At 40.9% G+C, this 27,878-nt stretch overlaps 1 protein-coding gene across 1 annotated transcript in view; it reads left to right on the top strand.

Moving 5' to 3' along the window:
- LOC109031975 (probable G-protein coupled receptor Mth-like 11) overlaps nt 1-27,878 on the top strand; it is an 81,871-nt gene that overhangs the window by 18,785 nt on the left and 35,208 nt on the right. The window contains 1 exon segment of the mRNA XM_019043844.2: nt 7,728-7,776. The gene's annotated coding sequence lies outside the window, so the exon portion shown is untranslated.

The raw sequence follows: 27,878 nt of genomic DNA, 5'->3' as shown, positions 1-27,878 counted from the left end.
AAGTGGCAACGTCTGAAAGCTCATACGGCGTTTTTCCTTAGGACGGCAGTGTACACGACAGGCATCGAGACACGATTCCTGCCTCCCGAAGGGTCGAAGGTTTTTTGCCTAATGAACGCTTCCGATTGATCTGCGTCTGCGCGGTGCCCCAGGCCGGAGGTTCCTCTTCGCAGGTACGTCGAGACCCGGGGTCATAGCTCACGGATCTGCCCTCCCGCCAGCTTTCTTCGCGCCTTCGTCCGATGTGATATTTTATCAGTTCAGCCATGCCGTGGTGTCGTGCGTCGTGAATCCTCATTACTGCTTCCGATTATCGCCTAATGCCTGGGGGCTTTGTTGCCGAGTACTTTACGTTCGGATTTTTGGTGTATTTTTATTAATGCTTATTGGAATCCACGCTCACTGAGAAAAAACTATGGCTTATAAACCTATTAGAGGTAAATATGGAACACCACTAATAGTAGTACCTCTACATATAATAATAGCACATATACCTTAGTTATGGTACGGGGTACCTTAATTAGGTACAGAGACCTTAGTATGGTTCACAGACCGAGAATCATTAGTTTATTTACGACTATTATAGGTGTTCCATATTTACCTCTAATAGGTTTATAAACCATAGTTTTTTCTCAGTGTAGAGCACCTGTATACGGGAGTATTGCCATCTCGATCCTTCCACTACCGAAAAAGTGTGCCGCTCTCTGATTGGTTCATCAATTTTAGGCTGTCATGGAGCTCCTAAGTTGAACCAATGTAAACATACCCGACCCAGAGGAACGCGTATTATCGGCTGAGAAATGAATGACAATCATACTCCAAGGTTAATTTTTGGCATAAATATCCATTTATGTTGGCGCCCAAGCAATTCAGAAGTCGGAAATTAAAAAATGTCCGTCACTTTCAAAATTACGTCTAGAACTTTGTCTCCGTCTTGTTTGTTTTTATTGGGCCAAACTAGGAGCGGAGGGGCTGGCGTTTGTTTACATTGGTCTAACTTTGGGGCTCCATGCTAGCCCAGAGAGACGGCATTACTCTCCTGTATACAGATACTCTAGTCCACTCTAAATAAGTTCATCTAGTATGATCGAGTGAGGCAAAATTGAGGGTTTGCCCAGTGGCCCTGACTATTTTTGGAAGAGGCCCGTAATTTTTTCACTAACCTAAGTTAAATATACGAACAAAATGGGCTGAAATCTGATTTAACAAGGCTGATAGTGGAGACGAAACACAACCAGGACTCGGACCGTTATTTAAAGTTGACAATCAAACTGTGTACGTGCTCAGCCGACCAACTCAACACCAGATCTCATATGCCCAGGCCAACCAAACACTCAAAATAAGTTGCCGAACCTATTACTAATGGCCAATGATTGCCAACTGAGAAAAGTATAGTGATTTATCCAATGCGGCAATTTCGGTGTCATTAGCCGTGCATGGTTGACAATACCACCGTAGTATCGGCCCAATTTACCTTATCTCCATGCCAAAATCGATCATTTTTCCAGAAAGACGGCAACGCCGTAACCATGGCATGGCGCAACGCTGCATAGGCCTCAGCGAAGATCACACGTCGCTTATTTGAATGAAGGAAGAAAGTCGGACCCGAACATCACCTCATCATCCATCATTAGTTACGAAACGAGTTATCGGCCCGAAGGGATATTAGTGCGCGATTCAAGAGTCAGGAAGTGGAAGGTCCCATGTGACGCTGCCGAATAATTTTGAAAGTATCAATTAGAGGTGCTGGATCGGATGAGAGACCACCACCTGGGTGCTGGTTCATTTTTTACCGTTGAAACGAGTTTGAACTTTGCGTGAAGTCTTTCTCAGAAGCTCTCTTGATTCTTTATTTTTGAAATATTCAATCCGTATATGTTCCTCAGCCAGAAAATATAAACTGCGATTAAAATATCGGTTATTGTCAGCTTGGTAAGTAAAGAAAAATGTCACGGAAAAAGGAGAGGTAGAAGTTGTTGGATGAGATGGACATTTCCAATTTATTGTGGTTAGGACCCTATTAAATTAGATCACTCAACAAAATGTTGCGGCAGGAAATGTCCAACAGATTGGGAGAGGACCATAATTTTAGGGAATAACCTCTTAACCCCGTGCCGTGGAATCATCACTGCCACGTAAGATACATGCAAAATTATTCAAATTAACCACGGAGAAAACTATCTTCAGAATTAGTGTAATAAGGAATCCACCAAGAAGTATGCCTCAAGTTATTAATTGGGCCGATAATCAATCATGATCACGGGGGGGGGGGGGGGGGGGGGGGTCGCACCCCAAAGAAAGGGTCAGTTGTACTGGTCACAAAATCGTGTTTTGATGCTTGATTCTTGTAGATTAGCTAATATAATAAGATCTGTCCAAACAGCAACTTTCTTCGCTCAGTATATCGGAGCGGACTCATCGTATGTTGAGACAAATGTCCATCTCTTGATTCCCTCCAAATCAGCACCACTCAACAGGATAATACATGTGCAGTCAGATGGCACCACTGAGAAGTGGTGACCTAAACGATACTTGATTTTTGTCCCAACATACGATGTGTCCGCTCCAACCGAGGTATCGCCCTTTGAAAAATTCGGCTAATGACGTCATCTACCGCGGTATTTACACCTTCGGTTTCTTCCACCTTGCTTTCATCCGAGTTTTACATTGCGTAATTAGTGGACATGTGTGTTTTGCTGACTGATAAAAGTAAGGTGAAAGAAACCAAGGGTGTGACTACCGCGGTGGATGTCTTCATAAACCGAATTTGCAAAGCACGATATGTAAATCAATACTGAACGTAGAGAATTTCCGTTTGAGAAGATCTTATTATTTTTAACCGAACCACACGAATCAAGCATCAAAACACGATTCTGAGACCAGCGCAACTGACCCATTCTCATTATGGATTTCTAGATTTCTAGTCCTGCCTACATTTCACAGTGCCACAATCGCAGTGTTACTTTTAGGGTAATAATTTTGACCCCACTAATAATGCTATCCCGGTTACCATTGCTGCTGGAACCTAAGTAATTGTTACAACAAAGATTACATTTTAAGTGCGACTAGAAAAGTAAGTAAGACCTGCAATCCTTTATCGGAGAGGCAAAGATTTTTCCTTCTCCGCCACGGACACATGTTGGTTTTTTGTACCTCCATCTGTGATTCAGATTTCCCCTTACTGTATTTTAGTTGGTGTGAATAGAAGCCAACTCATTTCCTCTGGAAGATGATTAGACGCCCCAGGGCTCATATCGCCACCTTCTGTGACTTTCTCTCAATTTTTTTTCCGACCAGCTGCATCTTTTGCAATATATGGCATTTCACATGGGCGGTTGATGAATGTGAACTATTGATTGATATCGCAACTCAGAAGTTTAGTCAAGCCACGCAGCACGTCTGACACTCAGGGCAAAAACTGCTTGCGATGATGGGACGAATATAATTAAAACCGATGTTTCGTGGTGACTACGTAACGGAGTAACTTTTCGCGTGATCAGCGATGCTGTCAGCCAGGGGAAGCCTCGCAGCTATGTGTCATCAACGGTTGAATAGAGTTATCGGAAGAATCCACACTGATTAAAATTAATTATCATATCGACACCCACGAGACTAATATGCAATATTCTCTCTCATTTGTCGTGCGTCACATTGTCGCACCAGGAAATCATTCAACGGCTCAATTATTATTATCGCTTGTTCATTAGAAATCGCGGGGGAAAAAGTATGCGGTGCGTAACCACGAGTTGATTTAGATTAACCATACTGTGAGCAGGGCCGGATAAAGGGGGCGGCCACATGGGCCGCGGCCCATGGCGGCAAATTTTGCAATATTTTTGAATGTAGGTATAAGAAAATCGAATTCAGAAAGAAAAACAATTATCAATTAGAAAGGGGGACAAAATCTCTCTTTCCTGAGAGTATAGTAATTTCTAATTTTGTCGTTTTCGTTGATACAAGAGACAGCATCTTTAATTAGTCGAGTTAAGAGAGGAACTAAACATGCAATTTGGCCTGGAGTTCAGCGCAGAGAGGAATGATAACAAAGACTTAAGATGAAAAGGACAAGCCCTCGGCGCGGTGGTCGCGTCGGCATGTGACACATATTAGCGCCTACAAGACTGCATGAATACTTCACCCATTGCGTCAAACACAGTGCGGTCAGGAGCGGTTGGCGTGAAACGCATAGCGCCTACAATACTACAGGAATACTTCCTGCATTGCGCCAAACACAGTGCGATCAGCGCGGCGCAGCGGCGGAAGTTAAAATTATTAAACCACATTTATGTTTGACCTTTCATAATTTTTTGTTTCATTTTGTACAAATGAAGGACCTTGTCCACACAGAGCTAGGTTTACGGAATTAACTTTCGCGGAAAGTTCCGTGAAATTTTGCTAGTAGTACAGGGCTTTCGCAAAAATGTATCCAACAAGAGTAGGCAAACGCGGCTTATGCATCCTTTCCCCTCCGGCACGTTCACTTGATGGTTTTTATTGATGTTCCTGAACGAATGAGAAGGGGGCGGCAAAATGCAGGCGGCCCATGGGTGGCAAGTGGGTAAATCCGACCCTGACTGTGAGGTGAAAAAACGGCGCAACTATACGGCTTTTCATAAGAACCATGTCAATCAGGAGAACTTCACCAAACACTGAGCACGGTACAATGACCCACCAGTATGGTAAATCGAAGTGAATTCCCGCGTGCTGCGCGACGATTTCCCGCGCTTTGCAGCGGTGCTCGTTACCCGCTAGTATGGTAACCTTTCCCAACTGCACGGTCGCAAAGTAATTATTCATGTATTTCCCACCAAGAAAGTCAGCTTGCCCAGGCTAGAACTCTGATTATAAAATAAATACTGAGTTATGAATATAGCTAACCTAATAGTGGGATAAACCTGGTGTTTATTTAATGCCGAAGTCATAATTTTCTATTTTATCGTTAAGATGATGTAGGCTAAACATTTTTAAAGAGATGTAATGATTGAGAATGAGTACTAAATCATTATTATAAACTCCTCGGAGTAGGTCGTACTTCATTTCGCACGAAATACTCGTCATAACGTGGAAACCCTTTATTTTACTAAAACAGCACACTTCTTTGATACCGGTTTTGAGAGAGGTTTTTTGACATCGGCTTCATATTGGGCCACATTTCGAAGAAGGGACTCATCTTCAACACAGTCATAAAGTAGCTGTTCTCTGGGCATTTTACAAATGTGACAGGGATATTTGCAAAGAAAGCATTCAGAGAATCCACAAATTGCGTGAACCCCTAAATTATCCCCTACAAGCAGGGCCATTACAGGATAAATGGTGCCTTCAGATTCTGCAGTCCTAACTTCAATGCCGACTTCTTGCTAAAAGTTGATTTCGTCAATTAAAACACTAAGTGTTGCCCAATTGCCAAAAGTTTTACGGTCTGAATTGTGGAATAGTAATGCAATAAAAATATTGGCTGCTTCAGATCTAAATGCAGGAGAAAAAGAAATATAAGTTGCACTGATCCCATGTATTCCACTGTGAGAAAATAATGGGTTACCCACTTTGTAATCATCATTGAATAAAAAGAAAGGTATACCAAGGTACGAATCAGTCAGACTCCTTTGATAAACTAAAAAAAAAAAATTAATACATTCATTTTGTTGAAAAACAACTCAAAAATTTTAATAAGAGAAATTTGATTGCCAAACACATCATAGGCATTTCAATTCTTTCATTATCTACTTTCTTTGTACCAGTTTTTTGTCCAATTTTATACGACTCTGGTTTCAGAAAAAGTTTACTTTTCTCAAACTTCTTCAGTCTTCTGTATTCAGTACTGTAATCTTGGAATGCATGACTGGTTGGAAAGAAACGATTACATTTTTTATCTGGACAGGAAAAGTATCTAATCTTACCATTGATGTCCTATTATACGTTTGTTGAGCTTATTTTTGGAAGTGAAGAATCGTTGACAAATATACCATACCATGTTCATCGTATTGTGTTGTTGTCTTGTAATTGTTAACCTGCGGCTCAACAGTCACCATTTCTGGTTGCAAATGTACTGAGTCCTGTCCCTACAGGATTTCCTATGGATTTTGGTCAATATTCAAGCGCGCGTCTCAAACAAAAACAATTTTTTCCTCGCGAACAAACGAGGCAAAAGAGAAGATAGTGCGCTCGTGAATACAGAACCAAACACCCACCCACACTGTCGTCGGGATAAGAGTGATGAAAGAGTGAAATCCGTCCGTATAACGGTTTCTCAAAGAATCAGTTCTTTGGGCCTCTCATTATTTTTGCAACGCGAAAGTAAAGATGACGCGGAAGTAAATATTAGTCGTCCACTAACAAGAGAGAAGAAGAATATGAGAAGAGATAAAGCAGGAAAATGAACCCACGTGCTGAGGTGTGTCCGCGCACCTCAGTGCTAGGATTGCCGCGCCGCGGCTGGTATGCATAAGACATACTTTGTACTGCCATGCTAAGGAAAAACGCCATATGAACCTTCAGGCGTTGCCAAACTTTCTTTGTTAAAACGCGAATTTCCTGGTAAACTTGTGAATATTTTTCTTCCAATATTTCAGATAATTTTGTTCGCAGTTTCACCTAAGAATTCTAAAAATTTTAAGGTAAAATATCCATAACTTTCCTCAAAAATAAACATTTTTTCGAGGGAAATTTGGCAACTATCGAATGTTCCTACGACGTTTTTCCTTAGCACGTCGGTGTACCTCTTGAGTTTTTCAGGCTCTCGATAATGAGCCACTCAGTTGCCTCCAGCACGCACAGGGGATGAGACATCATTTTTCCTGGAATACTTTCTAATAGCTCTTTACTTTGGAGTGTTGACATAATGCGGATCGTAAATGCTAAGTAAAGCAAGACCACACCTTCAAAATCGGGTTCATTTTCGGTAACGAATTCAACGATGATCTTATTCTCTAACGTAGTGTGATGTGGTATTAAGTGATAACTCGTAATATGCTGACGCTCATTGGGAAAAATATTTTGAATCCAAACAACAACGATGTAATGTTTAACAAGGTGCGGTAAAAAAGTGCAGAGTGCACACTATTTTGCGGGGAATTGAAGGCCGAAAAGTTCAAAAGTTCATGACGGCGTGACGGTTTTACAGAATGCTAAGCTGGGGTCACTGCTGAGTTTGATGCATTGATGAGGTCTGAAAAGGTCCAAAATGTTTTAGATCTCTCGGCGTGATCTCACCTTAATATTCCAATGCATATCTGCCATGAGAGAGAGAGAGAGATAGATGAGACACAAAAGCTCGAATGCACACAACAATAAAAACACTTTAAAACACAAAAACAAATGGGTTTACAAGGCTAAGAAGAAATGAAACAAACCAGGACTTGTTTTAATTTTTACATTTTTTAGCTTTTTCTCCAGTTGAGATTGGGCATGTAATTGGCCCGAAACGTCCTGGTTTGTTTCAATTCTCCTCAGCCTTGTAAACCCATTTGCTTTTTGTATTTTAATGTGTTTTTATTGTTGTTCTGCCATGAGCTGACCACCCCCCCCCCCCCCCTCAGTTATGTGCTGGTATTCATTAGAGCTCAGATTTTTGGCTCGAAGTGAAATTATTGAACTTTTTGGCCTCGTTTTCCCCGCGAAATAGTGTGGACCCAGCACCATTTTACCACGTCGTTACATAAAGATCGAACCACATTTGTTGGTGTTTTTTTTTTCTTGTTAGTAATGCTTTAATATGTCTTTGATTCCAGGCAAAAAGATAGTTGAGAGATATCGTTACACACGTTGAGCTTTCACATGGTAAGATATCACCATTCTTCATCTTCCACCTTTTTGAATTTTATTTAGCACGTTTGAATTACGAGTATTTGAATACGTATGAATTATTTTTCTGTAAGGAATGCATGCTCGCTAATGTTTTAATTTATTTATTTCGTTATTATAATTTAGCACTCATTCAACTCAAATACTTTCTGTGAAAAAATTAGTGTTCAGCAATCAACAAAGGTACATGTATTTCACGAATTGCACGTTTTCTGACCAGCTGCGTTGCGGTAGATACATCTCTTACACTGTAGCTACAAAAAGGAAAATGCTCTTCCCACAAATATTTCGGCTCGTTAAAAAGTCTCAGGAGTTTTGAATAGGATTCGACTTTACAAATAAACGACAATATAGAGTGCACTGGTTATTCGCATCGTCTGATGAACTCCCCAAGAGCGCACTGCGTGGTGGCTTTGAAACATGTAAAAACTCACTTTGATTAAAGATTTCCGCGGTGAGAGAACTCTTAAATATCAGAACTGATCGAAGACCGTGACATAATTCCTGGTCAAAAAATAAACACCCTCCAATCCCAGCTACATGAGAGACGTGTTCACCAAATACCTTTGAAAGTGCACTTCCATTGTGCAGCCGGTAAATCATCGACCCTTGTCCTTGAATAAGTCTCTCGAGATTTAGCTCAAATTACAACCGCATATTGGAACTTCAATCTGAAAAAATCAGATACAACCGTCAGCGTCCCAAGTATACGCTATCAGCGAGAAGAATTGAACCCAAAGCTCAGACTATAATCCAGCCCTGATTATTGGCTGATTGATCGGTTGAATTTAAAGAGGCTTGTTAAAGAGGTAGGTACACGAATGCTCTACATTCCGAGCCGCTCTGAAGTTGGTTTTGAAATTCGCGTAACCATTGTTGCCGGTAGAGACGACGAATTTCTCAGCGCTTTCTGTAACTGTCAGAGTAAGTATCATTTGGCTTTCTCCTTTTTTCGGAAATCATTTGGCATGTTGATCAAAAGGTTTTTGGAAGATCCGCCGCGTTTTTAGTTTGTCGCAAGAAACTGCCCAATACGACTTTCATCGGGTAAAGATGAGATGATGCTGTGATCCAGACTTTGTGTCCATATTTGTGTGTTATGATAGGTGCATTATGCGAACTTATGAAACTATGTTACACGTAAATCCTATGCACATTGTTCCTTGTAGCAGTCCATTTGGAGTATATACCTCCGGCAAATTCTAGGCAGGCGGCTATGGCAACGGTGTGTACCATTAGCAGCATAGCCGCAACAAGTGCCATGTCCCAAGTCCGCAGAGGAAAGACGCAGGGATCGGACCTATGTGTGATCGAGGTAAGAGGGGTGGCCGGCTTATAGAGTGCTCGAGTTTCTCGTGGCCGCACGCGGTATGCGATAATGAAGACGTATTTCGTTGCTCCTCTGACGTAAGGGCGTATCTTAATTTCAACATGAACCCTTTGCTTCGTATAACTCTATGCTATTGTGGGCTCATGTGGGAGTAGAGATACGCCTTTACGTCAGAGGAGCGGCGATTCCTGTGCCTTCGAGCAAAGACTTCAACGCAGCGCTATGCGACGTCGATATCGAGATCTAATCGATAGCCATGACACGCAAGATTACGTTCGGTTCAAGTAGAAGCCGTATGCGCTGCAGAGGGGGCTGTCTTGGGATTAAGTGAACGCGACTGCGCAGGCATTATTTGTTTCATTCGGGCTTTTTTAAGAAACTTGAGACGAATTTTTATTGGCGACTTGCATCTGTATGAGCGTGACAACGAGTGTTGAAATTCCATAGAGGAAAAGAGTGAAAAGTTCGTAGCGACGCGAATTTCATGGAAAATCTATTCATGCACAAGTTATTTAAGTTAGTATTATTTTACGTCCACGCTAAAAGATTAAACTCTTTCCTCTCGGTAGTGAAGGAAAAACAGAATAAAATTCAAATCAGTGAAGGTATAAAGCCGATCCTGCATGAATTTTCCATGTCCAGCAAACAATAGTAAAGTTTCACGGGACGTTTAGATTTATTGACAACGGGGAGCCACACACTGATAAAAAAATATATCGTAGATTTTATCATACTCTGACACAGTGATAGAGTATGGTAATTAATAGTAGACCCTATGATAGCATTTACCGTATTATGGTAAGTTTTACCAGAGTTCTGGTGAATTCTACTGTAATTCTGGTTATTTTCGCTAAATAGTATCACCGCATAAAAAAACAAGGAGACTCTAGTAGATGTTACCATACTTTTTTTCAGAGCATATGGACATTCAGAGCTGTATGATTGCATGATATCCTATCATTGCCTTCTCGGTCTCCAAGAGGGTGCTGATGCTCTCGTATCTGAGAGTAATTTTCCTCAGTTTAATTACCTAAATTTAGCACCCTGATACTTTGTTTGTCATGACTACAAATTATTATTTCATTAAACATGAACTTGCGCGTATGTTAAGGCCAATAAATGACCAGTTCAGAAACGTGAATAATCACTCGGTTAGAGAAATCGGATGAAACAATCCCAAGCTTTCAATTTTACACCAAGTTAGTTGATCAAACTAAAACTCAGTTGCGTGTGGAACTTAGCCAGAAACGAGATCAATTTTCGGAGTTATTGTCATGTTCAGAAGATATAGATGCCCAGATTAAAGAAGTCACTAGAGGAGTGTTTTGAATAATAAGTGATCCGCCTCTTCCCTTCGTGTGCCGCCCTAGTTTTTACCAGGAGCTGCGCGTCGTTTAAATCGTCTCCTTTCTGACATAATGGCGTATCTCAATAAATACGTGAGCCCTGTTTTACATATTAAGCCATGCTTTCTGGGGCTCATGCGAAGAGCGAGATACGTTCTTTTGTCGGAGGACGACGAAATGTGACTGAGATCCCGTCGCTACTCGTGAGTGAAGGGTATTCGGCCGAAACGACAGTCCTATATTTACGAGTCTCATCAAGTTACGTCATTTTATATGTTGGACGTTTGAGCATTCATTTATTCTTAACGCGGGTCATATTATTCTTACGGTCTTCCGCGATTTAATGTTATTACCATCCGAAATATCATTCCACATGTGGGAACTTGGAAGCCTCGGAAAATTTCAGATTTAGCATCAGCCTCCAGAACTTTCTCTGCGTTAATAAGAGGAGATATCCGCGATCAGGCAGTTCTCACTCCAGTATGTATAAGTTTACGTGATTCAGTTTTTTCCGCAGATTTCTCGATAAACAGAGACAAGTGATTATTCGGCCGCATTCGTTTGCGAGCTCATATTCACGGGAGGATGTGTAATGATGAGGTCCGAGGAAAACGTTTGACGGACGATGTTTACTTGCGACATCCGTAATTTTATTCATGTATGCGTTTGTCTGTCGTGCTTCCTAGGTGCCTGTCCGCACGCTCGTGGACTCAGGATGTTCGCGATGGAAATTATGTGTGGCAAAAACGCGCTGGAGTCTTCACTCGTGAATCCAAGATCTTAGTACAGTCAAATGCTAAAAGGGCGGTGGGGGGATGTACTTATTCTCTTTTTCCATCGACTCATAGGATATTACTTATCAGTCCGCTTCGACATTTTTCAGCGCTGATATTAATCACCATGTTCATAGCATACGTTTATGTGCTGTTCGTGTTGCATTTTCTAGAAAACTCCGTTGCATTATCTCCGTTAGATCGTATTAAACAGAATGAGGATGAGCTCAAAATGATGTAAAAGGCTGATTTCTGTTGAAAAATGGAGAAATCGGTTTTTTGAATCCGATGAACAGAGAGCTCTGGGAACACTACTTGTGGGTAGTATGGTAGCTGCTGCTGTCAAGGTGGAAGGTGGATATTTTGACGAGCAGTCAGTTTAAGATTCTTCCTTTACTTCTGATAGGAAATATACCTATAACGTTGCCTTTTACTGGTGTTGTGTCATTATTACTTTCTTCTTGCATGATGCACATTTCTACAGAGAATTCTTACTCACACGAGCAAAGATTTTTTTTGTCCAAAACGAATCAGTATTTTGTGATGAAGTAGTAGTGCCGTGTCATAAAAGTGTTATCTCGTACATGTAAATGTATATTCATTTTTCTGGGTACACTTTCTTTTTGCGAGTTTCAAAGATGTCTGGTTTGATTCTTTTGCATACGAACAGTAAAACTGTTCGTATGCAGCATAATCAATTGATAAAAGCAAATTTTGATAAAATTTGAGCAAAATTTGATAAAATCAAATGCCTAGGCAAATGGTGCAATATTTTTACTTGGAATGAAATACTGATTCTTTTCTTAATTATGAACAAAATAACTCTTTGCTCGTGTGAGTAAGAATTCACTGTAAAAATGTGCATCATGTAAGAGGGAGGTGAACAATTTTGACTTCTGGACTGAGACTTATTTTGACATTTTTAGCATGTCTTAAAACGCAGAACATTTTTGAAAATTGTCACATTAAAATGTGTGAAAAGCATTTAAAGAGAAAAGGATGTTCGTAGATTTGAAGAGTTATTTTCCCCCAAAATATTGAAAGCTCGTGAGCTCTTCGCCACAAAGTTGCCTAAATTTCATCAACCGTCAAACTTTGACAATCAAGACATTTTATCAAATGCCTGGATTGGCTGATAGCATGCGACAATTTGATACTTTAGATCGGAGGCGTATGTTTTCTCTAAAATAAGCCGGGAATAGTACTTTCTGCTTGCTTAATCAGTGCAGTTTACGTTTCAAACATATTTCTACCCAAAATAATCCACTGAGTTTTTCAAAAGCTTCACCGAACAGGCGAACACCTGCATGCGTTTCAACTTCATAAATCCAAGTGGGCGAATTTTTTAATCCTCGCTGAGGAACACAAATGAGCAAATCTATTTGACTGAAACAGTTTCCGCGAAATTGTGTTTCTCCTTTTCCCACCAGGAATCAGCCTTTAATCCCTGATCAGAAAAAAGCCACCTCCGTCCTTCTTGGTGGCTAATGAAAATCAAATAGGCAATTACGTAAACCGAGAGCATGTGCATCATGCACTAGTTCTGTAATTTAAATAGACGACTGTTTCACAATCGTGACCAAGTTTAACGCGAGAGGCATGGGTCGAAGAGAAAGAGGGGGAAAGGGGAGGGGGGCTGATCAACGACCACAGCAAGGAAGCGTCCGTTTTTTAGTGAAGTCCTCGGGTCTTAAATCGCACTTGGCGGTCTCATTTGGAGCCTGCCGTAATGACGCCTAATGATAACTCTCATTCAACGAAAAATCCAATTTTAATCACGCGCCTATTGGGCAAAGATACTTTGGTGCCCCATAAATCTAGGCTGGTTCAGCGGACGGAGCCACGAGGGTCACCTCCCATTTTTTTCACGTGCTTCTAACTGGGCCGGGATCCATCTGAAATTCCATCTTGAAATTTTGTGTTCGTCGGGTGGACATAGATGAATTAGGTTAAACGGCGGAGCGTGATTGCTACGGAAATGTCCAACATACGTCTCCTGCCTTCTGCAATTTTTTCACACTAGCTGTTTCACGAGTCATCACTGAGAATAAGGTGCATTCGTCTCTCTGACGTTATCGAAGTGGCATGCAATGTATCGCATCGTTTAGGTCAAAAATCTTGGCAAATTTTGAATTTTCAGCCAAACATAGGTCGACAGCCGAGAAATTCCAATCCAAAAAATTGGCAAAAATCCAGAATAATAAAAGCAGAATTCCGTTCTGAAAAAATCCAGCATTAAATACAGAAATCGATAACTGTATTGATTGCGAGTTTTTTTCCCAAACGGGACTCGGCTTTCATTTCTCTGAATTTCCCTAATTTTTTATTTAAAATTATTCTTCATGCTCATGCGCCGCTGCTATTGTCCTTGTTTTGGCTAAAAATTCAAACTCTCCCGAGAATTTTGACCTAATTGATGCGACATATAGCATGCCAGTTCGACTACTTCATAAACATCTCAGGTGATGTTTATTGACTAAAATACGTGGTATCAAAAATCAACTTGTACCTAATTATAAACCTCACTGTATGGTTAAAATTGTGGGAGATGATGAATGAGTCTAGTCAGATGCCAAACGCAGTTTAAAAATACTTCCAAGGAAAGTTTCTCTTTCAACGGTTTAAATTGAACTTGCTGTGGACGGAACTTGTTAGCCGTAATCCCTGCAACCAGAACGCAGCGGTAGATCGAAGCCAGACGCAGAGATTGAACAATAGACGCTGGTAGAATAGGTAAGCATTCTGACAGCGTTATGCAGCTGTCAACACATCAGTAGATCTCTTTGTATACAGGAGGCTGCGCACTCTCTATGAGCGTAAACTTGCGGACAAACGTCAAGCAAGACTTGCAGCGCCAAAAAGATCATTCAAGCACAATATCGTGAATTCCTGTTCGACCAAACAATTGTGGTCTAGTCTAAATTCAGCTAGCGACTTTTTGTAAACATATCAGATGAAACTTTCAAGAGGAGTGATGGAGTTTTTCCTATCCTCCTCGTTGTTCGCTTTGGGGTAAAATGCGATTTCCAGCTTGTTATTTTTTTGCCTTCTTCATTTTTCCCTATCTTTGATTAATGCAATATCGAGATCACACGAGAACAATCGCGGAAAGAATGCATCACAATCCTAACTACACCCCTGGCTGCTTTTGGCGCCAGATGCAAGAGTAGTTGCACCAGTCAGAGGTACGATTGAATCAGTCGAAAGTTTGGTTGGATCAACCATACGAATGGCTAGTGCAACTACTCTTATACCTGCCGTTAACATACGCCATGAATAGAGTTGGGATTGTGATAACTTTTTTTTCAGTGTGTGTTTCAAGTTTCAAGAAAATCTCAGATATGTAGCATCCACATCGATTTGTCTCAAGCGAAAAGTGACACGGGCCCATCAATTACATAAGAAGTTATCGAAATTAAATTTGATAGAGATGCATGCACTGGAAAAAAAACACATTGGATCTAGAGTCCAGACTCTTAAAAACATCGACAAGAAAATACAGTCTTGATTCAATCGGAATTTTGCGTATATCAAGAACCAAGCCTCTTAATTGGAGCGGATTTTCTTTTGATTTAAGCAAAAATCTGATTGAATCAAGAGTATTTTTTTTGTCAATGTTTTCAAGAGTCTGGACTCTAGATCCAGTGTGTTTCCAGTGCAAGATGCACTATTTGAACCCTCGTGTCCCTAACCTCCATCCGTAGCCTTGTGGGCTACAATCTAGAGTCAAACGTGAATTTCAAATGTGAGAGATTGTGGATGAATGATTCACAATAACGGTACTTACTAAAAGCTCATGCACGCACTCGACCATGAATGAAGCGGAGAGGATACCCCAGTGTTCCGCAAGTGAAATATTTAACCATGTAAAATGCACTGCGAACCGGAACCGGGTGACTGAAGCCTGCATCGTGGGCGGCACGGGCAATGTATAGCATCCTAAAATAATGTATTCTTAAATATTAACCACAAAATGTGAATCATTTGACTTTATTGAGGAAATATTAAAGAGTTAGTATCGTCAGCGAACACCACCAACAGCACATTAGTTGATGCAACACTTATCTGTTGAGAAGGATGTCCTGCAGTGCAATAATTCACCATGATTATTCCGAATCTTGATGACCGCAATTTCGCTCGCCCAACACTATGATTTTTCTCGGGTTTCCCATCCATTTTCATGCAAACACGAACACGTGCACGCTTACACCTTACAAGTGCGATTCTGGTCCATCCAACATGTCGGCGTTAAGTACGGTCCATCAAGTTTACGCTTACATAAAATTGCAATGAGGAAGTGTCATTACCGACAATAGACATGCAACGTGAACAAAGCTCGAACACTATTACAGCGAACTGTGAAAATTAATTTCGTGTGCAATAATTTACTTAAATTACGCCAACCCTGCGTCTTCTAGAGCTCTCTGGTCAGGATTCGGACGCGAGGACAATTAAAATGCATTTACGTAGACAAAAGTAATTATGATTTTCTTGAATTACTTTATTACGAGTGGTCAAAGTGTTCCGAGTCTCAAAAGTTTCTAGCCCGTCACCCAGTTCTGCGAGCGCGCAACAGTTTAGATCACGTGGTTTCAACAACGGAGAAACTGCAGGACAGGTTGAATCGGTGATCCTTTCATTCGCACTCCCTTGCGTCAGGATAGACCTGTTATTAAACTCGAGTCGCATCTTTTTAATAGGTCTAAAGACGTTGTATGATTTAAAGCTTGTTTAGACGCCTACTATTGCATTAGTTTTTGACAGTGTTGACTTATCTCCTGTTGAAAATATTCCCCGATTTTATGAACTGATCAGACAGCTTTAAACTCGATGCACAAAATATTATTATCGGACATGTCTGGAAACATACTGAGAAATATTGGTTTATCAAATTATTTTATGATACATCTCTGGAATTTTCTCAATGATTTTGCAAGTATGATAAAAAGAAGACATTTCCACTGCATGAAATACTGCAAACCTACTGAGGTACAGTTACCTGTGTATATCAACGGTATAACTTCCAAACCTTATATCTGGGTTCGTGACGTTGGAGACTTCTCGTCATACTTTCTTTGTCACAGAGAAAATTCCACAACACTGGTAAAAAAAAAAACCTCTTGGACCAATGCCGCGGTGCATTGACTTAAGAGTGCAGTTTCTTGTCGCCGGATTTAAGAGTCTTGAACTCATTGTTTCAAGCGGATTTTGCATTGATTCAAGCGGATTTTGCATTGAAACAAGAGTCCAGACTCTTAAATCCGGCGACAAGAAACTGCACTCTTGAACCAAGAGGTTTTTTTTTACCAGTGAACGCCACTGCTTGAATCACCGTTGAAAGGTATGTCTTCGAGGGAGGGGGGATTGGGGGGAAAGAAAGAAAGAAAGAAAAAAAAACTGTTTTACTTATGCACCTCAAATTTTCAGGTTGAGTTCTCGATAGTATTTGAAAGTGAATTCTGTGAAAATATTGTCCCAAAGTACACAAAGTTCCCTGCTATGATACGTTGTTTCCGAAAAGTTTACAATGGCGTTTACGGCGTTTTTGCGTTGCGCGGCAGAGAAGCGAGCGTTAGTATTCCTTAGAACGTCGTTGAATGAACTTTTCAACTTGACATCAATGAATATCCTCAAGATCCCGTGTGCAGGTCTGTGTTGTAGCGGGCTGCTGCGTTAAACGTGACTACCGAAGCGCCGATTCCTGCACACGGAACGCCCATTGATGCTCGACTGATATCCTGTAATGAGAGAGACCCTTCTACAAGTCGGTCGGTGAATCGACAACAGTCAAATTCATCCAACCACAGCGTATCCGGTGGCACTTTCCTTCTTTAATGCGCCTGTTATTATATGTAATTACACCGAGCACTTTGTACCAGAGTCGGCATTCATTCACGCGCTTTGTTTTTGTATTCAACGGGAATTAATGAAAATTGATCAGTACATAAAAGTATCATGTATAATGAATATCGTGCACGATGTTCTTCTCCCCACCCGTCAGACCTATCGGTTGACATCGTGCACAATATCAGGTCCAAGCAGTTGGTCTGGTATGGACATGTGCGAAGGATGGCAGACGACCGGTTGCCCAAGCAGGTTTTCGATTGGGTTCCTCCCGGAAGGCGACGGCGCGTGGACGTCCTGTGAAAGGTTGGCGACAAGGGGTGGAGGAGGAGATCAGAAGGTGTCAATTGCTTGATGATCTCTGGGAGGATAGGGGACAATGGCGATTGAGCATCGCAGAGTGCGAGCCTACGCTATAAAAGCGGCTTGATGTATGTCTGTCTAATGAATGTATTAAATATCAGTTGAATGAAAGTTTATCATGAGCGATCATTGTAAAAAGAAAAAAATTTTAAAAAAATTAAGTGCAAAGTATGACGTGGATCCTACTTAAAAGTTTTTCTATATAACTTAGTCCAAGTTTCGTCATAATTATCGACGATTTCGTTCAAATTGTATGTCAAAGTAATTGCCAATTAACAGACGTGTTCGAAAGGTGCCGAGGCAAGCGTTTTTTGTCATGGAAAGACAACATTAGCCTTTCTTAGTGGTTTTTTTTTTGGTTGTTGTTGTTCACGTAAATGTTCACTTTTTTTAATTTTTTTGTTTTTTTGTAAGAAGTACTCATAATAATTTGGTGTAATTAAAATTTGGGTTTGAAAAAGCTGACATTGTCTAAAGGATTGGTTCGTCCGCGAGAGTAACCACCTAAAGGCCTCAAGAGGAGGTTTTATTATGAATCGAAAGTTAATAAAATACGGCATCCTTGAAGTGTTTTGTCTCATAGAGAGGGAATAACAGATATTTCTACGGCTTGTTGTGACAGCATAATTGGTTTATCAGTGCAGCAAATGTAGAAACCAGGTTGCTCGGCTTTCCATAAGGCGGAGAATGATACTTTTGGAAGAGGTGTGTCCTCTTAGGACGCTTGATCATCATCTCGAAGGTCGATTGTAACCGCAACTCCAACATCAACCATCGGCATCGGCGGTCTAGGCTCGCGCTTTGGTGCTGGAGCGCAGCGATCTGTACCAGCTCAAAAAATCAGTTTCATCTATATGCCGCGGTCGTCTGCACACTTGATCATGTGCTCGTGTCCTCTTAAACCACCTGAGCCTCCCGATCATGTCCTGGAGGGACACTTTATGCCACTTCAGAAAATTGAACTCCACCCTTATGTACCATCTCAATAAGTTATACGCGTCTCAAAGTGCTCCATCTTGAGAAGCGCAAGGTCGTTTCGTTTGTAGAGCAAACATGATGATGGTGGCCTAGCTCAAGAGGTTAGTATCTGATTTTGAGGAATGAAATAAAAGCTTGTCCAGAAGTAAGCGGGCAGAATGCTACATCCGTTTATCATAGAACATTGGGATCTTTCACTAAAAGTGTATAACGTGGACTTTGAGTCACACTTTTTCTCCGAAAATTCTGAAAGTTTCGTTTTTGTTCTATGCGCTTTTTCGTCGCTGAAAAAACGCGTAGAAAATTCGCGCAACCATTTTCATGTTCATTTATCAGCCAATTAAATTAGACAATCACTGATGTCGCTTGGTTCGCCTTTCTGCTTAACGCGGTCCAATTGCAGTGATTCCTTCTTGATGACCATCCAAAAATTTCCGAACTTAATCCTCTCAACACTGGAAAAAACACATTGGATCTAGAGTCCAGACGCTTGAAAACATCAACAAGAAAAAGTACTCTTGATTCAATCAGAATCTAGCTTAAATCAAAAACCAATCCTCTCAATTTAAGCGGATTTCGTTTTGATTCAAGCAAAAATCCAATTGAATCAAGAGTATTTTTTCTTGTCAATGTTTTCAAGAGTCTGGACTCTAGATCCAATCTGTTTTTTTTCCAGTGTGTACTTTGAGTCACACTTTTTCTCCTAAAATTCTGCAAGTTTCGTTTTCGTTTAGAAAATTCGCGCAACCGTTTTCATGTTCAAAATTTAATCGACCAATTAAATTTGACAATCACTGATGTCGTTTGGCTCCTTTCTTCTTAACGCGGTCCAATTGAAGTGATTCCTTCTTGATGATTATTCAAACATTTCCGAACTTAACCCTCTCAAGGAACAAACCATTAGAACTCAAATCCTGCCTTTCGTCTAATGCAGAAAAAACTCCTAACCATACAGCGCAGCGGCACCAGCGACCTCTCACATTTGGATTATGCAAACCCGACAGGTGCCGAGTTTGTTTTACAAAACGGAGAAGCCCCTGCGCCTGCCGTGGAGCCGTCTTATGGTCATCTCGCATTAAAATATGATTTAAGCCCGGGTCAAAGTTCAGGCGAAAGCACCAACTCATTTTTTTTGTCTTAATTGCACCCGCAAATCATGGCGGAGAACCGTCGCTCCTCGAACGTAAGCGCGTATCTTAGTTCCAACGTGAGCCCTTTTCTCCGTATAACGGTATGATTTCTGGGGCTCATACGGAAAGAGAGGTACGCGCTTTTGTCAGAAGAGCGACGGAATGACTCAGGCGTTAGGCCGCGAGGGCCAAGGGCAACGTCTGCACCCGTTAATTTGTAAGCATGACTAATCAGTTGCATTATGCGTCCCGGGACGGCCGCTTTCCTCAAATCTCGAGAATTAAACTTAATTAAAAGTATTTTGCTGCGCCACGGCTTTTGGTGTTGATGCTGATAAGCAAAAGTCATGAGGAGCGGACCGGTGCACGTAAGTGACCGCGCCGCACAGTGGATCGAGTCGATGGAGATGTTGCATGTGTGAGGAATTTGCGATTTGATTGATGATTCTTATGTGAAAGTTCGCGAGAAACACGATGGTGCCACTGGTTTTCTCTGAAATCAACTCCCAAGCTCAAAAAAGCTCTCAAGTTGAGGCCAAAATGGAGGGGATATCCCACGCTATCCTGATAGTCCACCTCTACATCAAGACAAACTCTCCATGCAAAGATAGGGAGCAAATACATTAGCAGTGATGCCGTGTTTTCTGTTTAAGAGCCCCCAAATAACGTGGCAGCCCTGTCAATGTATTTGCTCCCTATCTTTGCATGGAGAGTTTGTCTTGGTGTAGAGGTGGACTCTCAGGATAGCGTGGGATATTCCCTCCATTTTGGCCTCAACTTGAGAGCTTTTTTTGAGCTTGATAGTTGATTTCAGAGAAAACCAGTTGTACCATCGTGTTTTTTGCGAACTTTTACGAGAGGATCAATGGTCAAATCGCAAATCCCTCACACATGCAACATCTCCATTAGAGAGGTCGGACATGAAATTTTTGACTGAAACTGCAAATTTTGGCGTTCATTTCGTCACATTTCACATTTCTTGGGGTGCTTCTTGAGGAAAATTTCACAAGGGAATCAATGGAACCACTTTCAGAGCCTCAAAGTTTTGCACAAACGGAGTTATAAGCGTTTAAAGTTTCCAAATTTTGTCCGACCTCTCCTATGGACTCGACCCACAGTGCGCCGTATCTTTCTCGGGGCATTCATTAAAAAGAACGTTTTACTTATCCGTGGCTTTTCACCACTGAGTTTTAAGTTCATCAACCGACGGTGCGTTAACTCCGCTCGGTGAGACGCGAATTTTAAGAAGCTGCCTAGTACTTTTGATTCTTGAAAGTGAATTCGTGTGGCCTCAATTTTTTGACATTGTTTTTATCATCGTGACGTCGCATTTGAAGAGGTACTGGGGTTTATTTTTTCTGGCTTAGACGAGAAAAGAATCTCAGTTTTGCAACATTACATTACCGTAGATCAAATGGACCGAGTTCATTAGAAAGGAACCAACCCACATTTTGGAAAAAAAATTGAAACGAACGATTGGGCACCAAGAATCTTTTCCAGTTCGGTTTATTCACAGCTGTAGCGGTTTAATAGTGTTTTTTTCCGTTATTATCTATCATGCACTTGCTTTACTACAATATTCCTATTTTATCTACTACCCAAGCAGCATAGGTTGCAATCAATTACAATTATATTCGAAACCATGGGATCCCGTGTTACCGAGATCTGCACATCTAGCTGAATGCTTCCAGGGTCTTAGTAATACTGATTTATACTCAACAGCGCTTCTTCTATGGAAGACTGTCTATAATCTGCCCGCCAGAAAATGACGTAAAATGGGCAGTAATTATTTGAAACTGATTGGAAACACATTATAACCAAGATTACTCAGCACAATAGGAATATCTTTTCATCCGTCCCTGGCGCAGTGTAGCAACATCCCTTTCCTCTGAAAACCAATACCGGGACACCCCCCCCCCTCCACTCGCGTACCTTGATCTATACCTCCATGGTATGCTGAGGAAAAACACCGTATCAACATTCAAATATTGCCGGATCTCTCAATAAAACTTTTAATTTTGAGAGAAGCCGTGAACGGTTTTCCTTGACACTAAAATGACTCTCGATTAAACTGCAAATAAAATGGAGGTGTTGTATGTGTAAGGAATTTGCGATTTGACTGTTTATTCTTACGTAAAAGTTCGCGAGAAACATGATGGTGCCACTGGTTTTCTCTGAAATCAACTCCCAAGCTCAAAAAAAGCTCTCAAGTTGAGGCCAAAATGGAGGGGATATCCCACGCTACCTTGAGAGTCCACCTCTACATCAAAACAAACTCTCCATGCAGAGATAGGAAGCAAATACATTGACAGAGCTGCCACTTTATTTGGGGACTCTAAAACTGAAAACACGGCAACACTGTGAATGTGTTTGCTCCCTATCTTTGCATGGAGAGTTTGTCTTGACGTAGAGGTGGACTCTCAGGATAGCGTGGGATATCCCCTCCATTTTGGCTTCAACTTGAGAGCTTTTTTTGAGCTTGGGTGTTGATTTTAGAGAAAACCAGTGGCACCATCGTGTTTCTCGCGAACTTTTACAGAAGAATCAACAGTCAAATCGCAAATCCCTCACATATGCAACATTTCCATTTTCTGAAAATTTCGAGGGAAAATGTTAGAATGTTTGCCAGAAAATATGTATTTTATCGAACGGGATTCGGCAACATTTAAATGTTCATACGGCGTTCTTCCTCAGCGCGGCAAAATACGGTGCACACTGATTGGAAACGAACATGCCGCGAATCAGTCATAATTATTCGCGCCAAGTGTTTCCAAATGCCTGGAAGGCAATTCTTGAATGCAGTTTGATTTGTTTGCCGAGATGGATGGCGCCTGAGCGCGGGCGCTGGCTGACTGATGAGATGTGACGCGTAACACCGTCCTGTGTACTCAGGAAACTCGGTTGCCAAGTTTGCCCTACAATTCACCCATTTTTCATGAGAACGGAATGTCGGTAAAGTGACAATTTGACCAAGAAAAATGGTACCGCGTTCAGTAATAAGTCTGCTGCAAACTTTGCCTGGAGGAACATTGAGAACTTTCATCATATAATTTGACCCAAACATCATGACGAGCGTATCGGAAAGGCCTGAAATTAACTCCTAACTGCACAATGTGCGTTAGAAACTTGCGCTTTTATAGTATTTCAGTCGTAAAAAACACTAAAATGGCTTGCTTTGATGCACACGAGCAGTCAATTCAATTTCACAACTCCTCACGCCGAACTCAAAATAGCCGCCTATATGTGGATTGCATTTTGCAAAAAGGAACCAAAGGCATTCCAATGTCGCCAAGATCGTGCAACTTTTTTTACCTTGCAAATGTAAACTGATCATCTGATCAAGTTTTATGTTTTCTCTCAGTAAACTCCTAACTCGAGACGAAAATTACCTTTGTAAATTCAATTTTTTTGCATGATTTCAGTACTTTTATTTCGAAGATTTTAAGTTGCAAAATCCTAGCAACATCAGAATGCTCTTGTTGTATTTTTTATACGTTAGACAGCGTTTGACTTTAATCGAAGTATTATTTGGTACTTTTTACATTCTGAAGAGAAACGGAATAAACTTTTAGGAGTAACCTACGGAAAGATACACCACTAAAAGTACTGTTTTAATGAATTGACGTGCATCATTCAAAACTGGAACACATTTTTGAACTTTGGAGCTAGGAAATAATTTTTACGTCTACTTCTATCGAGTTTCTCTTGAAAACATGCGCAAAATACTTTAGAATCGCAGTTAGATTTCGCTGCACTATTTCACACCGTTTAATTGATTTTGCGGGTGGATTTGCATTGTCAAAGTGTGAAATGTCATTCTGCGCAGTTCAGGTTGGACTGCTTGCTTCAAGGGGCCTGATGCCTGATGTGGTCAGCCACTCAGAACCAACTGAGCAAATATTGGTGTGGCACTCAGTCCCTTATACGAGTAGCACGAATTTCATTCATCGATGAGCAGTGGCTATTTATAGAATTTTAACAAGTTTTATTTGACGTAACTCAAATAGCTTTTACGGAGAAGAATCTTAATAATTTATTTTTCTCCTGCAAGCCGTCGCTCTTCATGGCGTTTGGTCACATCATCGTTGCGTCGCTCCTCTGACGTAAGTGCCAAACGTACTAAGGAAAAACGCCGTATGAACATTCAGGAGTTGCCAAATTTCCTTTGAAAAATCACAAATTGTCAAGAGCATTTTTGAATGTTTGTCTTCCGATTTCTCAGATAATTTAGTCTGCAATTTGATCTGAAAAGTCTGAAAACTTCAAGAAAAAATATTGACAACTCTCTTCAAAACCGAATATTTTACGAGAGGAATGCAACTAAGGAATGCTCATACGGCGTTCTTCCTTAGCACGGCTGCATTTGACGCTTTACTCTTTAGGGCTCGTGTGTAAATTGAAATACATTTTTAAGCACCAACGATGACGATTGTAGCAGGGAGGGAGGAAGCTTGAGTGAGCATGGCTGAGTTTAAAAAATTCACTCTGTATGTGTGATGTTACATCTTGGTGGAGAAATAAAAGACGTATTTCCCGCCAGAATTTGGAGCCATATTTTTTTCATGGCTAGTAAATCATTTTGAGTCCGGCATGTCGCTAAGTGTCATTATTCTATCGATGCTTCTCCTAGACAACGAAAGATATGGAGGAACTGAATCCGAGTAAAACCTACAAAAGTTCTAACTAAATTTTTAAGGGATTGATCATAGTATCAAATATGTATTGAGGAGCTTGGAGAACAATGCGCATATAAGTACAGTTTTCTTTAAAAAAATTGAGATATCAGTGGTTTCAAGTGAAACAATTCTAAATGCATATTTTGTGAAAAATTCGCTCCTAAATTCCAATTTTTAAGCATCAAAAAGTAGGTTTGAACTTTTTTTCCGCCATGAGGATCCATGGAATTTCGAAACTTCAATCACGTATATCTCGAAATAGCAAAGACTGCACTTGTGCGCCTCATCCTCAAAGCGCCTCAATTAGTTTCATTTGCATGTCAGCTGTAGGATCTGCTCGAAACTGTCGTAGACTTATTTTCAGTAATGTCAAAGCTCTCGCTCTGAAGACGAACATGAATTCAAATTTTTAACCTAACTCTGCGAGTCAATTCATCACGATCACTCTGGTTATACAAGAGCCTGTGATCAATTGGTCCTTGTTTCCTCGAAATTAGTCGTGTGATCTGGGTTTTTTTTTTCTCTCCGAGCAAATCAGACAACAAATCAAGACGTGATTAACTACCATTAGACGACAGAAGTTATATCTGAGAACGGTTTACCGCGACTGCTTGAATTCATTTAATTCAGAGAATTTTGCGCCTCGCATATTTAAAGCTTCGAAATTACGCGACAGCAAGACGAGGATTATGGATGATTTCCGAGGCAGAAGGCCTTATAGACATCAACTTATTAGAAAGGAAGACAGCTCAATCATCTCTGTGATTCAATGAACTTCGTCGAGGAAGTATAATGCTCGCTCTGAGTAGCCTGATCGTCGAAATTTCGCGTTTGTCGACGGGTTAAGACAAGATTAAGGAGAACTGAGTTCCATGATTGGCATTTGCGAATTGGCAACATTGTTTTTCTCCATTTAAACCTATGGGAATAATATATCGATTCTTGGAGGGTCCAGGTGCTCCGACAAGAATCGATTATTCAGCATAGGTTTAAATGAAGGAAATCCGGTGTTGCCATATTTCTGGATCCGCCTCTGAATGTAGAGAAGTAGACTGCATCGAGCAGCCTTCTCTGAAAACAAACTGTCAATATATCTAAATGTAAAATGGCCTTTCGGTTTTTTCAAATCACAAAAGAAAGTCCAGAATGTGAGAGTAAAATGCACATTTTCTTCAACAGTTATTCTTACGGAGAGTTGTGTCTCATGATCCCCTTCTATTTTCACAGTTACCTCTAACTTTTTTTTCCTTCGATGACCGTCAATTCATTTGTGTTTGATACAGACCTACGACGGGGACGTGTTAGAAGTGAAGGTTTTTGAGGTGACTGCGGACGAGCGAGAAAGAAGATAATAATACAAGAGAAGGCGTTTAAAAAATATCTCAGAGAATCATCGAACACGGTGAGCGCTTAAGTGTTGACCGGTTAAACGCGCGAATACCTTGTCAATCCTCTCTTCAATTACGTTGGATCAAACCGGTGAGCGGTATTTTAATGGCACTTGCGCAGCAGCAAGATTCAGTTCGTTCAACTGATCCTCACCGAGCCAAATCACGCAGAAATGATTTCCAGTCAACAATCGTGACCATTCTGACCATGCGATATCCTCCCTCGAGTTGTCAAATCTGGGTGATAAACCTTCATCGTCTCTTCAGAAGGTTCTCTGTCAAGACGATACACTTTCAAGCATGGCAACTTTTATGTTACGTTGGAATGGTGTCTAGTCCTCGAGTAACACCATAAACTCGGATGAATTCCTCATAAACCTCGCATCATAGTTCTAGACGGTACAAGACTCCGTCTCAATTGTTTTAATGTCCCAGTAATCGTCTCTCCCAAAAATGATATTATCTCTAAAATGAGCCGAACCAAAAATGGACAGCATCGTGCGAAAGAGGGCTATCCAAACATCAGACTGATTGTGAGCCTTGAGTCGTAAAGTTGTAAGTCACTCCGATGCGCCATCATCGAGGCGCGAGTAAGATGAAGGTAGTAGTTCCCCGCTCAATGCCACTTCAAAAATATTGTTTGAAGCGATTCTACTTTCAAAAATTATAGGCTAGGTGCATGTTGTCTTAACTCTTGTTTAACTTTTGGCTCAGTTCTTCTACCTTTCTTTAAAACCATCACGAGTTTATATATCGGCATGGTATTCGCAAATAGCAAAAAATGATGTGATTCTAGTGTTTCCGTTCGCAAACCTTGGAAATACGGTTTCGTAATTAAAATTCCGGTAGATGAGCATGTTATGTTAAGGTAGAATTTTATGGAGGAAAAAAAAAATTGAAATTTATCGAGTTGTCGTCAATGAAATTTGCAAAACTCTGGTTCTTGAAATCATCTATTAAATCCAAGTAATTTCATTCGTCAGGATATATGTATATATTACTTCCCATGAAAGTGAGGAAGCTCAAAAAGAAAATTTTCTACCAATTTATATTGTCAGGATAACCAATGCGGAGTCTTTTTTTCATAGTCAAAATCAATTTTGATAGGAAGAAAACTTTTAAAGCTAAAGGTAGATAATTTTTAAAGAACTATTTTTACTTATATTTAGTAACCAAAAGAAATGCAATTCTGTAATCGATGACAAATTGACGTTTTTTTTAATGGATTGGGGGGGGGGGACCTCTCTGAAAATGAACAGGCTAAATAATCGATTCTTGTCGGAGCACCCGGTCCCTCCAAGAATCGATACATTGCCATTGGTTTAAATAGAGAGAGGACAATGTTACCAATTTGCTCGATTCACCAATGTGCATCTGAACTAAACTCAGTTAGCATTCGATCAAGAGCCAAAAACACGTAGACCTGCTGGACCGACGTATGACCTTGCCGTCGGAAACGAAAGCAGAATGCGTGTCACGTGCCTTTCCAAAAAGGATATGCATAAGCCGCTAGAACTGATAATCACACCACAAGGTGAGAGAAAAAAATCGATTGAGTTGCCAGGGCCCCGAGAAAAATTGCACGAAAGCATTTCTGCAGGGGCATTAAATTAAAATGACCCTAATACGACGAGACATGATACGGTGAAAGGGTGCCGACTGCAAATGAGAGGGAGAGACAAAACGATGCCAAACAGTGGCGTGGCGTGCTTTGCGATGTATCGATTGTCATGCCATTTAAGCCTATGGAAAAGGATCGATAAACAGGGTGTTCGCAACGAACACCTTAATAATCGATTCTTTACCATAGCTTCAAGTGGGGAAATATCGAAAATCGATCATTCACGCCTCGCCACTGATGCCAAAGAACTAGGCGAAGAGCACTCTGACCGAGTTTCGAGCAGAATCCTGGCTTACACATGCTATGCAGCCCCTCCTTGTATAGGGAATTAAACAGAGAGAAGCCCCTTAAAGTTACTCAATGTTTACTCGGTTAATGCCATCCTGACACTCGTGGCCTCACCCCTGTCCCCCTCCCCCGCCCCCCGTCTCTAGTCTCAAGCCACCGACCTGCCGTAGTAACCTTAATACTTTCTTCGAAAGGCAATGACCCAGCTTCTCGTTTCATCATGTTGCCGTACTGACACTTTTCTCTTTGTTCCTGAGGTCAGTGAGATCTTTCACTGACTGACTTATCCTTCTAATAGGCTGATTTAGTGGCTACGCCATGGTTAGATTGTAGACGTACAC

Source organism: Bemisia tabaci, chromosome 9 (assembly GCF_918797505.1).
Source record: "Bemisia tabaci chromosome 9, PGI_BMITA_v3".
Classification (NCBI taxonomy): Eukaryota; Metazoa; Arthropoda; class Insecta; order Hemiptera; family Aleyrodidae; genus Bemisia; species Bemisia tabaci.
The sequence above is the reverse complement of the archived record's forward strand: the minus strand, read 5'-3'. Positions and strand labels throughout refer to the sequence as shown.